This window comes from Coregonus clupeaformis, unplaced genomic scaffold (assembly GCF_020615455.1).
Source record: "Coregonus clupeaformis isolate EN_2021a unplaced genomic scaffold, ASM2061545v1 scaf0010, whole genome shotgun sequence".
In the NCBI taxonomy this organism is placed as follows: domain Eukaryota; kingdom Metazoa; phylum Chordata; class Actinopteri; order Salmoniformes; family Salmonidae; genus Coregonus; species Coregonus clupeaformis.
In genome coordinates this window covers 971,408-988,075 of record NW_025533465.1, presented here as the reverse complement: position 1 = coordinate 988,075, position 16,668 = coordinate 971,408, and the positions used below count along the sequence as shown (strand labels likewise).

The 16,668-nt window shown below is 42.1% G+C and overlaps 1 protein-coding gene across 2 annotated transcripts in view; it reads left to right on the top strand.

Annotated features, from left to right (window-relative positions):
* Window positions 1–9,605: 9,605 nt before the first annotated feature.
* The window catches only part of LOC121551022 (myosin-9-like), a 35,131-nt gene continuing 28,068 nt past the window's right edge, over window positions 9,606–16,668 (top strand). For both annotated transcript variants that reach the window (XM_045212386.1, XM_041863542.2), the window contains exon 1: window positions 9,606–9,848. The gene's annotated coding sequence lies outside the window, so the exon portion shown is untranslated. The remainder of the gene's footprint in view (window positions 9,849–16,668) is intronic.

Genomic DNA, 16,668 nt, shown 5'->3' with positions numbered 1-16,668 from the left:
AAACAATAGACCACACCTCCATCCTCGCTCCCGCTGTCTCTCTCTCTCTCTCTCAACCACTCTGTTACCATATAAGGCAAAAAAGACTGGGGAAGCCAGTGACTGTTGAACAAACGGGCTGAGAAGGGAGAGTTGCAGAATTCCTCTGCCATCTCCCTCTCTCTAAAACTTGTAATGTTTGTTGTGTGATTACTTGACTGGCCCTGCCTGTGCCACATAGTCAAAATGCCTTTGGAGTGTGTGTGTGTGGGTGATGCTGTAACAACAGCCATACCTGGCACAGCCCAAGCGTATTGTGTTTATAGTAAATACATAGCTCTATATTTCAAACACATACCGGCCTCCAGCTTGTTAAATCTCCATTCTGTTCCAGACAAATGTCAATTTAACATACACAAAGCAGACACTGTTTCTCTTTATCGCTCCCATCTTTTTCCCATCATGTACATACAGTATACATGATCTGAACGTATATTTTGGCTATGAGAGTTGATTACTGCTGAGTGGGAAAGAGAATATGAAAGAAAAGAAGGAACCCTCCCCCTTTTCCCTTTTCTCTACATTCCAGACTTTTGTGAGTCAACATGGTTCTTATCACCCCTTCCTGTGTACTGATTACTAGGGGAGGGGGAGGTAAGAAGCGAGGGATGCTGAAAAGGACAAAAGAAGGAATACATTGCCATGTGTTCTACTACTATAATTTCATTACAGCATATTTGGCATGCTGGAGCTGTTTTTAATTACTTTGCGGTTGTGTTTGGACATTGCTGTAAGGGATGCTCTATGCCATTTAAGGACATACAAAAATACTTTCACACAGCCATACTTTGTCATGTCAAGACAAGCTGGCTAAATTTAAGTGAGTTGCGTAAATAGTCTTGGCAGGGAGTTTGACATGATTGGTGAATGGTGTAGAACAACAGCAAGGTGCAGGATGCTGTCAACCAAAACAATGTGTTTCTACAGATAGCCATTAGGCTCATATTCAAATGTGTTGTATGCTTAATATGTGTCACACCATGTTTAGATAGGGTTTTTATCTGGAATGAACAGAATACAGCACCCCAATCACTTACAGATCTGACACACATGCAGGCTGGCCCATACACATTACTCTCACATATGAATGCACACACATTAAATCACAGAAGCTATTGGTGTGTAAAAGAGCTCAATGAACTCATACCAGTCTGTTCACATAGTGCGAGTCAGTGGGTCCTTTTCTTTCTGAGCAGATTATATGACTTTACACACCCAGAATTACAGACACACCCTGTTGCTATTACAACTGCAAGAGAGCGAGAGAGAGAGACTGTCATAGCAAGGGAGAAGGGATGGAGTGAGGTCAGGAGTGTGTCTCCATATTTGGTAATCTACTATTTTCCTCTGTTTTAATCCCTCGTCGCTGCCCTCTGGGCCCAAATAAATTTGTTGTGTCCTGTCACTACTGTTGTGACTGATTGAGCGGAGTATGATGTACAACTCAGATTAGGTCTGGATGGGCGGCTGCACATATCTTTCCCAAATCCCTTCCTGTCTGCTCCCTCAGCATCTGGTACTGCTCAGAGGTGACCCTTGACCCCCGGGCTAAATTCCTTGTATTTCCCAACCAGCCCTGACTGGGCGATGTATTGATTTTTCCAACTGCATGGCATGTTCGTCAGTGTCGTCGTGTGCTATATGTGATGCACAGTTGCTAAATATGCAGGAACAAACACAAACATATTCCACACACAATTAACAGTATAACATTATCATGTTTTTCTGCTTTAAAAAAAATAAAATTAGGGTGTAGATAAGCTTTAATATTGCAGATAGATTGTGGCTTCTCTCAATGTAATTGTCTGCATAATTTCCAATCCCCTATATATATTTTTTGTAAATATATATATATATATATATATATAAAATATGTTCCTACTTTATTATTTTCCCCTAAACACAGACACATTCCACACATACTGACACATTGAACAGTATAATGTTGAACATGTTGAACATTGAACATATTTTTCTGCTTGTTAACAGACATTATACCTTAATTGGCTCATACTTTTAGTTAGTTATAGGCTATAACTATGGTCCTGAGTTTTTGCTGATCATATTGTGTGGTCTGGAAAAACTCCTTTCCCTAATAATCGTTTTGTCATCCTACGGTTATGATAAAGCTGTTTACCCAGACTGCCTCTGTTAAGTGCACATGAGATATAGGTTGTGTACAGTGAGGGAAAAAAGTATTTGATCCCCTGCTGATTTTGTACATTTTCCCACTGACAAAGAAATGATCAGTCTATAATTTTAATGGTAGGTTTATTTGAACAGTGAGAGAATAACAACAAAAAAATACAGAAAAACGCATGTCAAAAATGTTATAAATTGATTTGCATTTTAATGAGGGAAATAAGTATTTGACCCCTCTGCAAAACATTACTTAGTACTTGGTGGCAAAACCCTTGTTGGCAATCACAGAGGCCACCAGGTTTGCACACATCTCAGGAGGGATTTTCTCCCACTCCTCTTTGCAGATCTTCTCCATGTCATTAAGGTTTCGAGGCTGACGTTTGGCAACTCGAACCTTCAGCTCCCTCCACAGATTTTCTATGGGATTAAGGTCTGGAGACTGGCTAGGCCACTCCAGGACCTTAATGTGCTTCTTCTTGAGCCACTCCTTTGTTGCCTTGGCCGTGTGTTTTGGGTCATTGTCATGCTGGAATACCCATCCACGACCCATTTTCAATGCCCTGGCTGAGGGAAAGAGGTTCTCACCCAAGATTTGACGGTACCTGGCCCCGTCCATCGTCCCTTTGATGTGGTGAAGTTGTCCTGTCCCCTTAGCAGAAAAACACCCCCAAAGCATAATGTTTCCACCTCCATGTTTGACGATGGGGATGGTGTTCTTGGGGTCACAGGCAGTATTCCTCCTCCTCCAAACACGGCAAGTTGAGTTGATGCCAAAGAGCTCCATTTTGGTCTCATCTAACCACAACACTTTCACCCAGTTCTCCTCTGAATCATTCAGATGTTCATTGGCAAACTTCAGACGGGCATGTACAGTGGGGAAAAAAAGTATTTAGTCAGCCACCAATTGTGCAAGTTCTCCCACTTAAAAAGATGAGAGAGGCCTGTAATTTTCATCATAGGTACATTTCAACTATGACAGACAAATTGAGATTTTTTTTCCAGAAAATCACATTGTAGGATTTTTAATGAATTTATTTGCAAATTATGGTGGAAAATAAGTATTTGGTCACCTACAAACAAGCAAGATTTCTGTCTCTCACAGACCTGTAACTTCTTCTTTAAGAGGCTCCTCTGTCCTCCACTCGTTACCTGTATTAATGGCACCTGTTTGAACTTGTTATCAGTATAAAAGACACCTGTCCACAACCTCAAACAGTCACACTCCAAACTCCACTATGGCCAAGACCAAAGAGCTGTCAAAGGACACCAGAAACAAAATTGTAGACCTGCACCAGGCTGGGAAGACTGAATCTGCAATTGGTAAGCAGCTTGGTTTGAAGAAATCAACTGTGGGAGCAATTATTAGGAAATGGAAGACATACAAGACCACTGATAATCTCCCTCGATCTGGGGCTCCACGCAAGATCTCACCCCGTGGGGTCAAAATGATCACAAGAACGGTGAGCAAAAATCCCAGAACCACACGGGGGACCTAGTGAATGACCTGCAGAGAGCTGGGACCAAAGTAACAAAGCCTACCATCAGTAACACACTACGCCGCCAGGGACTCAAGTCCTGCAGTGCCAGACGTGTCCCCCTGCTTAAGCCAGTACATGTCCAGGCCCGTCTGAAGTTTGCTAGAGTGCATTTGGATGATCCAGAAGAGGATTGGGAGAATGTCATATGGTCAGATGAAAACAAAATATAACTTTTTGGTAAAAACTCAACTCGTCGTGTTTGGAGGACAAAGAATGCTGAGTTGCATCCAAAGAACACCATACCTACTGTGAAGCATGGGGGTGGAAACATCATGCTTTGGGGCTGTTTTTCTGCAAAGGGACCAGGACGACTGACCCGTGTAAAGGAAAGAATGAATGGGGCCATGTATCGTGAGATTTTGAGTGAAAACCTCCTTCCATCAGCAAGGGCATTGAAGATGAAACGTGGCTGGGTCTTTCAGCATGACAATGATCCCAAACACACCGCCCGGGCAACGAAGGAGTGGCTTCGTAAGAAGCTTTTCAAGGTCCTGGAGTGGCCTAGCCAGTCTCCAGATCTCAACCCCATAGAAAATCTTTGGAGGGGAGTTGAAAGTCCGTGTTGCCCAGCGACAGCCCCAAAACATCACTGCTCTAGAGGAGATCTGCATGGAGGAATTGGCCAAAATACCAGCAACAGTGTGTGAAAACCTTGTGAAGACTTACAGAAAACGTTTGACCTGTGTCATTGCCAACAAAGGGTATATATCAAAGTATTGAGAAACTTTTGTTATTGACCAAATACTTATTTTCCACCATAATTTGCAAATAAATTCATTAAAAATCCTACAATGTGATCTTCTGGAGAAAGAAATTCTCATTTTGTCTGTCATAGTTGACGTGTACCTAAGATGAAAATTACAGGCCTCTCTCATCTTTTTAAGTGGGAGAACTTGCACAATTGGTGGCTGACTAAATACTTTTTTCCCCCACTGTATATGTGCTTTCTTGAGCAGGGGGACAGTGCGGGCGCTGCAGGATTTCAGTCCTTCACGGCGTAGTGTGTTACCAATTGTTTTCTTGGTGACTATGGTCCCAGCTGCCTTGAGATCATTGACAAGATCCTCCCGTGTAGTTCTGGGCTGATTCCTCACCGTTCTCATGATCATTGCAACTCCACGAGGTGAGATCTTGCATGGATCCCCAGGCCGAGGGAGATTGACAGAAATTTTGTGTTTCTTCCATTTGCGAATAATCGCACCAACTGTTGTCACCTTCTCACCAAGCTGCTTGGCGATGGTCTTGAAGCCCATTCCAGCCTTGTGTAGGTCTACAATCTTGTCCCTGACATCCTTGGAGAGCTCTTTGGTCTTGGCCATGGTGGAGAGTTTGGAATCTGATTGATTGATTGCTTCTGTGGACAGGTGTCTTTTATACAGGTAACAAACTGAGATTAGAAGCACTCCCTTTAAGAGTGTGCTCCTAATCTCAGCTCGTTACCTGTATAAAAGACACCTGGGAGCCAGAAATCTTTCTGATTGAGAGGGGGTCAAATACTTATTTCCCTCATTAAAAATGCAAATCAATTTATAAAATTTTTGACATGCGTTTTTCAGGATTTTGTTGTTGTTATTCTGTCTCTCACTGTTCAAATAAACCTACCATTAAAATTATAGACTGATCATTTATTTGTCAGTGGGTAAACGTACAAAATCAGCAGGGGATCAAATACTTTTTTCCCTCACTGTATGTCAATATGTTGATGCCACCTGTATCGAGGATGTTTTTGCCAATGTTGGTTGTGTTAACCCTTGTTTATCCGATGAGGTCACAACATCATCTGTTTCACGTTCAGGTCCTTTGGAACGCATACAGAGCCGGCGTCACCCCTAGGAGAGAGTGAAGATGAGAATGCGTGAGGTCAGGAGTGCAAAGTATTAAATTACCTAATTATTCCTCTTTCAGCTTTATTCTATCCCTTTTCTCCTTGTTCCACCATACTCATTTTCACCTGGGCATTTATTCAATATATTTCCTTTGTCACGTTTCCGTTCTCACATGAAAAATATTTTTGTTTCCTTTGGAAGGGTATTGTCTCCTTGCTGTTAGTGGCCTGTATACTGGTCCAATGCCTTTGTTCCCTCAGACTGTCTCTCACCTTCTCCAGATCTCACACAATGGAATGAGCAGGTAGACGTGGTACTGAACAACTCTCTATGTACTTTCGCTCTCTATCCTCTCAGCATCCATCAGCTCATATCATCCCCTCTTTCGTTTTCATCCTTTCATCTTCTCATTCTTCACTTCTCTTCTGCTACTCTACCCCAATACCAGCCCTTCCCCCATCGCTTAGCCATGAAATTGATATTGTTGTCTTATGTTTTCCAGTATTGTTATTTTAAGGTTCCTTTCTAGGCGAACTTGTCCAGAGCTGCTTGTCCAGTCTGCAGGTTTTATCTCCATCTGGATGTGCTGAGGCTGTGTAGCCTTGGTACGGTACGGTACACACACACACACACACACACACACACACACACACACACACACACACACACACACACACACACAGCAGTTACACTACCTGGGAGTGAATCTGGTTCTCTCCACTTTTTCAGCCTGCTGTCCATAGTACATCTCTTGGCTTTCAGTGGGGGCTAAGCTTCCCCTTCTCACTACAGCCATAGTTTTACCAATCTCAGCTACTATATCTAGACTTACGATGAAAATACGTATTTTCCAGACGTTGACAGCACGTGCATTTCAGGTGCTGAATGAAAGGTTAGAAGACATATATTCCAGATGTCAAAAAGAAACATTTTCCGGACGTTGAAATCAGGTGCATCTTATGTGCTGAATGAAAGTAAAACATTTGACTTTTCCAGAAGTACATTTACAGACATTGAAAATACTTCTTTTTCGATCATTGGTTCTATGGCCAAATTTCACCTGCTATACATTCTCAATTAAGTAAGCAATAAAACACAATCATTTTTTCACACCTCTAAATGGGAAAGAGGAGAAAACTGAAGTTTGCAACTAAATATTTGTTTTATTGCTCCCATCTATCACATGCACTTATGTTAGAGTTTTCAAAAGCTGTAAAACAGACAGGGATGATGTTCAAAGTAGTCATACAGAATAAACCAAAAGTCCAATTCAACTACAATAACATTCTGTGTAACGGTTACAGATTTTATTTTCTTGCTATGACTGCGATATGTTATTGTTTATCTACCTTAGTTGAATGCACTGACTGTAAGTCACTCTGGATAAGAGCATCTGCTGAATGACTAAAATGTAAATGTCACAACACACTTGCAAAACATTCTGGGTATTATTCTAATGAGCTCTGCCCCGGTGCCCCCAAACAAGTACAAATGTGGTCAGTGTGGACCAGATCCAAATCTGAACAAATCATAGACCTGTTTCACAGATTTGAACATCACAGTACAGTATGGCAAAGTTTAGTACAGTAGAGCACAGTAGAACACAGAAGAATACAGTACAGTACAATACAGTACTGTATGGTACAGGACAGCAGAGTTTTATTCAGTAGAGTACAGTACATTACAGCACAGTACAGTAGAGTTTAATTCATTAGAGTAGAGTACAGTAGAGTACAGTAAAGTGCAGTAGAGGACAGTATAGTATAGTTTAATTCAGTAGAGTACAGTACAGTAGAGTTTAATTTAGTACAGTAGAGTATAGTACAGTAGCGTACACTACAGTACAGTATAGTTTAATTCAGTAGAGTACAGTACTATACAGTAGAGTTTAATTCAGTAGAGTAGAGTGCAGTACAGTATAGTTTAATTCAGTAGAGTACAGTACAGTTTCGTTCAGTAGAGTACATTAAAGAAGGGTAAAATACAGTACACTATACTTTACTTTTCTTTACTGTACTGTGTACTGTAATATACTTTACTATGTTGTGCTCTACTGTACTGTGCTGTCCAAACTTGTGCAACATACAGTAGATGCCGATGATCGGTTCAGATTTGGTCTGGTACGGGCCGGACCAAATCTGAACCAATTATAGACGTCTATGTTTGGGCTAAATCAAGGCTGGACCGGACCAAATCTGAACATCTATGTTGTGGACGTTCAAATTAAGGCCGGCCCAGGTCAAATCTGAACCAATTATAGACGTCTATGTTTGGCCCAAGTAACAGCTTCTACCCCCAAGCCATAAGACTCCTGAACAGCTAGTCAAATGGATACCCGGACTGTACAGTAGATGCCGATGATCGGTTCAGATTTGGTCTGGTACGGGCCGGACCAAATCTGAACCAATTATAGACGTCTATGTTTGGGCTAAATCAAGGCTGGACCGGACCAAATCTGAACATCTATGTTGTGGACGTTCAAATTAAGGCCGGCCCAGGTCAAATCTGAACCAATTATAGACGTCTATGTTTGGCCCAAGTAACAGCTTCTACCCCCAAGCCATAAGACTCCTGAACAGCTAGTCAAATGGATACCCGGACTGTTTGCATTGTCCCATTGAACTGCATCGCTGCTGGGTTTTTCACGCTCAACAGTTTCCTGTGTGTATCAAGAATGGTCCACCACCCAAAGGATGTCCAGCCAACTTGACACAACTGTGGGAAGCATTGGAGTCAACATGAGCCAGCATCCCTGTGGAACCATTTTGACACCTTGTAGAGTTCATGCCCCAACGAATTGAGGCTGTTCTGAGGGCAAAAGGGTGTGCAACTCAATATTAGGAAGGTGTTCCTAATGTTTTGTGCACTCAGTGTAGACATCTATGATTGGTTCAGATTTGACAGGTAGACTTGATACACAGGGAAGTGTCTATTGTCAAAAATCGACGTCCGTAGACGATGAAATCAAGGCCGGTCTGGACCGCACCAAGAAAAGACCTAAAAAAGACCGTCTGTCCGGACAGGACCAAAAAAGACGTCCAAAAGACGGCGCCTGACGATAAATGCTTAGTGGGCTTTTGCACCTCAACAGGAAAGCACCTGTATTTGTTGACTCTACCTTCCTTCTTTCAGTCGTTATTGTTGTTTTGTCTGTGTTTATATTTCCTGGAAGGTTTCTTGATCATTCAGCAACACACTACTGACAGCTTTCTATGATATCAGCAATGTACATTGTTTTTGTTTGACAATAGACACTTCCCTGTGTACCAGGTCTACCTGTCAATAAACTGAAATATATCAATTCACACAATAAGTGCTTAGCACAGGTCAAGTTTCTGTCATGTGGATTGCAATTGACAATTTTTTGTGTGCAATTGACAATTTTTTTCTTAGGGTGGAAAAATAAGCTGAATTGTTGTTTGTCTATTTGGTGTGTATTTTTAGATACACATACACCTACATTTATTATGCTGCAGTGTGGTTTTAGTTTCACTATGCTTCTCCAGACAATAGTGTCTCTGTGTCCCTAAATAACACTATTATTAGTGTGGTGATGGTAATACTATCACTAACTGAAAATGTGTTCTCAGTTAACTTACCTGTCAAAATAAAGGTAAATGGATAAACAGTAAAACAGTAGGCTGCAGTAGGAGACTAGTTGGTGTAGTGGTAGATTCCTTGACATGAACCTTGGTAGGTTCTCTCTAAACTGTGTGTGTGTGCTTCAAAGCAGACAGTCTAGCACCAGTCTAATGACACACGGGGATAACCTGGATGATGTAGCCCATCCTGAATGGACTGGTACTTATATGGTCATAAAAATCCTTACAGTGCACATACCTCTTTCATTAAACACCACCTTATCTGTGCCCCCCTTCTCCTCCCCTCAACTATTTCAAGTTCAAGATTTTTTTTGCCCAGTGGCACTAGTTTCTTCACTGGGAAACGCCCCTTCAATAACATTATTGGCCCAGACAGTAAGGATTATTATAACATTGGCTGGGAGAAGCTGGGAGGGCGGAGACATACCATATAGGCCCCTCCTCCTCTGGACCGCACCCCGACTGAATACGCGAAGAGAGAATTTAACTAGCTAGTGGAAGAGAGAGGGGAAAAGAAAGACAGAAAAAAAGAAAGAGTGAGGGAGAGCAAGAGAGGGAGGAAGCTAACACTATAGTTTGATCCGAGCTCTTTGCGAGGCTGTTGTCGACTGAAAAGGAGTTTGTTTCGCGGCGACACGGAGACCGACTCAGCCACCGGTTGTAGCTAGCCAACCCCAAAAGCGTCTGCATCTCAACAGCAGGTACTATTCCAGCTAGCTAGATACCTCTTCTAGCTACATTCTCATTTCCTTCAGCCTCTTCACATGCTTGTGTCTAGCACCCGCGGTGAGCAAGTGTACCTAACCAGGAAGGACGAGAACTGCAACTTCATCACCTCACTTGGTGGGACCTCATAACCCAGATGTATTGATTATTGAAAACTTTTCAACATGCAACTGTATCAACTTTTGTCTATATAGTTGATACAATTGAGGTGGATATTAGTTTCATTGTAACAGGCACGGTGTCAAAGCAACATATCAGCGACTAAAGAAGTAATGGCGAGAAAAGACGTAGCAAGTCACGTATGCTAACTTGCTAGTTACAGGAAGTGATTCGCATGAATGAGTTGTAGAAAGGGAGGGAATGAAAAGTAACGCTACATAATTGAATGCATCAACTATGAGCACGGGCCTGTCAGAGCCCTTTTGAAGTGTATTTAATCGTGGATTAACTTTTCTAACATGTTGTATAGTTTAGGTCTCGCTGTGTGGTCAGCCGCCAGGCAAGCAAATAAGTCTGTAGGCTACCCGGGGAGTGTTGTTGCACACAATTACGTCACTCTTTAATTGATTCGCTGTGTACGGTCCACGCTTCATGTTCTTCGATTGACCGATTTAGGTCTACGTCATTGAATTTGTCTTCTGTTTGCATATTTCATCCTACACTGCAATGAACCCATGATCATGCGTGAAATGGCTATGTAGCCAGTCGTATGCAGTTAATGTATTACTTCTCAAATGATCCTAACTCTCAAATGTTATCTTTCTTGGCCTAAGTAATTTAATTAAATTGGACTTGATTCACTTTTCTCGGTAGGCCTAGTGAACCTTGTTACACTATCAGACATGTATATATGCATATATGCAATGACACCAGTCTATTTAAGAAGTGCTTTGTCTGTAATTTGGGTTTGGATAGAGTCAGTGTTTTGTGTTGTGAGATTATAGATCACTGCGATACTTTGATTTGGATTATTTCGACCTCAGGGACTTTGCCTGGCTACCCAAACTCCTTGCTCCAGCCAAACGCTACGCCACGCCCACGGACGTTAGTTTCTTCTCCACAATGAGTCTTGATCTGAATAGCTCCACAACGCAGAGGCTAGCGCTCTAGAAATCGGAGTCCCCAACAACCGGATGTTCCGGTTTTCAGGGGAAATGGAAATAGCCTGTGACTCGACTTCCGCTTTTGGACATTAACAATATGACACTCCAGCTTAACTCCTCCTCCGCATTTATCGGATTGGTTGAACAGTACAGAAGAGAACCTCTCCCAAGTTTATTTGTATGTTTTTCTCATCAAGACCAGTATGTAGGGGGATCTAGTTTCAGGTGTTTCTTTCACACCTGCTAGTTAGGTTACTAGAACACAAACCCATTCTGATTGGTCCCAGAAACCAATGGTTTGGGCCAGAGCCAGAACACACATGGGTGAAGCAGCATTTTGGAAATGTCATTGGCTTTGATACTCTGAATGGTTAGAGATGATCCAATCACTAATGACCTTCATTTTGACCTCACCACAAAGGACTTCAACTTTAGCAGTCTCAAACTGAACTGTAGCGAATATATAGAGCAGAGGAAGAATTCAGTTTGAGTCGTCAGGCAATCCGGGACTCACAGATTACAGTAAATTGCGCATGGTTCTCCCGTCAGCTTGGGCAATTCTCCTGATATAGGAACATGGCTCATTCTAGGCCTGTGCAAAAGTCTGTTCCCACTAAACTGAGTGAATGTCTGTCCTACAGATATGGCCACATTTGAATATCATGCCCATTGATTCAAACTTGTTATTTCAAGTGACACACAGGCCAACTTCTTACATGTTTTTCTGTCTTTTGAAGGCAATAGTATGCAAAGTCAAGTTCATGACTGTCTTGCATACAGCCTTGGTGTCTCTTTTGTTGGTGTCTTTTGTTTCAATAATGCAGGGTGTTGGTTCCTGTGAGAATAACAATTTCCTGTTTGTGCTTTCACTGCACTAAACTATGAATCAAACCCATGGCAACATCTGAAACTAATCCTCTGGATTTCAACATTGCTCATTGGAAAGGCTTTCACCATTATTATTAGATTGAGTTAAAATGACCTGGTGGATATAAACTGATTAGTCTTACTTGTGGTGATCCTCTTACATTCTACCCACTGTGTTTCAATGATGTCCCTACTAGAATGTATCCAATTCATGGGCCTCCTGTAGCTCAGTTGGTAGAGCATGGCGCTTGCAATGCCAGGGTTGTGGGTTCGTTTCCCACGGGGGGCCAGTATGAAAAATGTATGCACTCACTAACTGTAAGTCGCTCTGGATAAGAGCATCTGCTAAATGACTAAAATGTAATGAACAGTGGGTCGACCACATTTGATTAATATGTAGCCTAGCCTAAAAATCAGCTTAAAATCATACAGGACAAATGAAAATGCCTGTTGATGTGTTGAAGGCCAGCTAGGATGCAGACATCCTGGCTAAGGAAGATTACTGTTGGGTATCAACTTGCTTTTGTTTCAATGAAAAACATGATTTGGGGCAAGGGCACTGTGGCACCCAAAAGTGTCCCACAGTTAGCCAAAGTTCAGTGGTAGCTGGGATTCTTGAGTTGACGCTATCAGTCAGTCCCAAGGCTCACTTCACAACCCCAAGGCGTTTGTCAGGTGAGGCCCTCTGACCTAACTAGATTTACAGGACGAGTTGCCCTTTCAGAGATGAGGGACAGTAAATGGGAAAATGCTTGCTGATAATCCAGACAATGGAAACAAAGAAAACAAAAAAAACAGCCCTGCATTTTTTTTACCGTACCATCACAATTATGCAATTTCCCCAAGTTAACAATCCTCATCATTTTATATTCATCTTAGGCCCTATGTCCCAGCTAGCTACATCAGATCAGATGTATTTGATCAGATGAAAGGTCATCATCTGGACAGGATGCAGTATGTTTCATTAATATTTATGAGCCTTTTCATATAATGTACAGTACATCTCCAGGCAAAGGGGCAAGTAGAAAGCAAAGATCAATCATCCACATTAGTCAATATCAGTCGAGTAATGTATACAGACCGGCTAGTAGCCACAGATTGCACGCGTGAAAGAACAGCAGAATATGTACTGCAATCTTTATTTACTACACTGCTCCACGCACCTCACCTCTTTTTCGTCCACAAAACAAAAACGGTGACGGCGTTGGGGTGGACAGTGGCACCGTTTCCCCTAATACGGATTCCATCTTTAAACTAGGGCTCGGAATTGCCAGGGACCTCACGATATTTTCGTGATACTTGGGTGCCGATACGATTTGTATTGCGATTCGATACTGTGATTCTATTGGGATTCGACGTTCCAAACGTATATTGCTCACCATTTGTCTGCTGCAGAGAGACGAGAGCGCATGAGAAATACATAATGGAAATGAATGTCCTGAAAACAAATTGTCTCCCTATTTAAAAAGATGGAGAACAAGCTATGAGGGAAAAATACTGGATAAAATAATGAGTAGAACTAACATGGCTATATACAGGGAGTAGGAGATGACATGGCTATATACAGGGAGCATCAGTACAGAGTCGATGTGCAGGGGTACGAGGTAATTGAGGTAAAGCGTAGTTCCCTGACCGGGAATTGAACCCGGGCAGTGAGCGGTACAGCGCTATATCGTCAAATTATTTATATATAACTGTATTAGATTACATTTCTTTCCCATCACTACTTTAAATAACATACAGGTTTGATATCATGGATTCTAAGTAATGCGGACATCAAACACAGGATATTACGTGCACGTACATCTGTGCTGTCTGATTCAGACTTAAGTCATATTTCACTGCGGCTGGCCTGCCAGTCAACCTCTTTCAAACTTTTATTTTAGTGCCATTACTCTCACTAACAACTCCTATCTATTTATATGTAATAAACTCATTCCTTAGTTCAGTCTGGCTTGAACAATGTGATTTGAATTGGGTCAATCAGATTGGTGGAGTTGGCAGGCCTAGTGCAAATCCCACTACTAGGTGTATTCTACTGTTTGCTTGCTTGTTTCCTTCCTTCCTTCCTCTACTCCATTCTGTCAATTTCTCCCTCCTCTCCATCCCTCCTATTTGAGGCCACATCCCATCCTCCCCCTCATAGCGCACACCTGTAGGGTTCCACTGAATGGAACAATGGCAGGAAATGACTTCTCTATGGCTGGTGTTCCAAACAAACAAGGCTTGTTCACTTCTCTGGACTTTCTTAACCGTGGCAACTCTGATTGCTGCTTGGTTTATGATACATGCTAGGCCTATGCTCTTTGGTAGAGGGATGAGATCATCAAGCTTGCTCTTGCCCTGAAAATCCAACCTGATGTAACTTCCTGTTGGAGCTGGAATAAAGCTGGCATACCAGAAACAAATGTTTATACTGCCTATGTCTGTTCCCTAATGGAAAAACCTATTGGACTACTTCCTGTAGGCCTATTGATGTGGGGTATAGTGAACAAAAATATAAACTCAACATGGAACAATTTCAAAGATTTTACTGAGTTACAGTTCATATCAGGAAATCTGTCAATTGAAATGAATAAATTAGGCCCTAATCTATGGATTTCACATGACTGGGAATACAGATATGCATCTGTTGGTCACAGATACCTTTAAAAAAAAAAAAGGTAGGAGCATGGATCAGAAAACCAGTCAGTATATGGTGTGACCACCATTTGCCTCATGCAGCGTGACACATCTCCTTTGCATATGATTGATCAGGCTGTTGATTGTGGAATGTTGTCCTAATCCTCTTCAATGGCTGTGCGAAGTTGCTGGATATTGGTGGGAACTGGAACATGCTGTCGAGCCAGAGCATCACAAACATGCTCAATGGGTGACATGTCTAGTGAGTATACAGGCCATGGAAGACCTAGGACATTTTCAGCTTCCAGGAATTGTGTAAAGATCCTTGCGACATGGGGCTGTGCTTTATCATGCTGAAACCTGAGGTGATGGCTACAGATGAATGGCACGACAATGGATCTCGTCACGGTATCTCTGTGCGTTCAAATTGCCATCGATAAAATGCAATTGTGTTCATTGTCTGTAGCTTATGCCTGCCCATACCATAACCCCACCGCCACCATGTGGCACTCTGTTCACAACGCTGACTTCAGCAAACCGCTCGCCCACACGATGCCATACACGTGGTCTGCGGTTGTGAGGCCAGTTGGACGTACTGCCAAATTCTCTAAAACAACGTTGGAGGTGGCTTATGATAGAGAAATTAACATTACAATTTCTGGCAACAGCTCTGGTGGACAGTCCTGCTGTCAGCATACCAATTGCACGCTCCCTCAACTTCAGACATCTGTGGAATTGTGGTGTGACAAAACTGCACATTTTAGTGGCCTTTTATTGTCCCCAACACAAGGTGCACCTGTGTAATAATCATGCTGTTTAATCAGCTTCTTGATATGCCACACCTGTCAGGTCAATGGATTATATTGGCGATGGAGAAATGGTCACTAAGAGGGATGTAAACAACTTTGTGCACAAAATTTGAGAAGCTTTGTGCGTATGGAAATTTCTGGGATCTTCTATTTCAGCTCATGAAACATGGGACCAACACTTGACATGTTGCATTTTATATTTTTATTCAGTGTAACCAATAGAGAGAAACAGATTACTAGTTAGGTAGAGGTCTTTTGTAAGAAACCATGTCGGTGGTGAAAAGCTGCCTTGCATGTCAGAAAATAGACTTTGTTCCGGGTTGGGTGTGATCTGCGCACCTGGTGTGTATGTGTGGTTTGTTTGTAGGCAGACTGGCTATTGCCCAACGCATTCAACTTGAGCACTCGAACACCGTTTCACACTGAACTTTGAACCGCTCTCTGCACAGGGACGTCCCTCTGACTGCCACTCCATATTTTATTTCCTTGTCAAGCCAAATGCAGTTCAGGTACTATATGCCCCACTATTTTGAATACAGCACACATTCAACTGGCCCTGAGTGCTTTTTGTTTGGTTGGTGAATAGCCTCCTTAAACGTTACACTCAATTTGTTGTCTTCATGTAGCCTGGACTGTAGAGTGTGATTCAACGGGAGTGCACTTATACTGTAGATAAGACTTCTATTCAGAGATCAGGAGAGAGAGGAGTTAGCAGACAAAAGTGAGTGGATGTTTTAGTGTAAGTGAAAATAATGCGACGAGAAGGAAGAGGTGTTCACGGTCTGGTGAACGCTTTTTTTTATGTCCTGAGTAGGGTTTAGAAGGACATGTTTATTTAAGTGACAGAGGAAGCAGGCATGTATGACTCCCTCCAGCATTCTTTCACAACTGTTAAAGGCTTTTGTAACCATTATCTAATATCCAATGCGCTTTCACTTGTTCAGCAAGCGGGTGCAATATCATGCCAAATTTAAAGCCAATCGTGTTCAATATTGCTGTCAAAATGCCAACAGGAAAATGAGCCATTTCATAAGCCCTTTGATCCCAAATCATTCTACGTTTGTAGGTGTAGATATGTGTCAGTCTAACACCTACTGGCTGTCAACCAGTACAGTTAATAGAATAATCCTGAAGGAAATGGCTGTTATTAGATCTAAACTGGACAGTTCAAATCAATGATTCACTTTATGGTGCTGCTAGACTGACAGGTTGCTTAGTTCCATTTTTTAATATGTGCATCTCTAGCAAGGAATGTGGCTAAGGGTCTGTCATGGAGTGTGGTTAGTTTCCAGCACTTAATGTACTGCAAAGTTGCTCAGCAGAGGGCAGAGAACTTTTCGTTTCAACGGTGTCTCCTGGCGCACTCTGTAAGAATTCACACAACAAGTTCCACA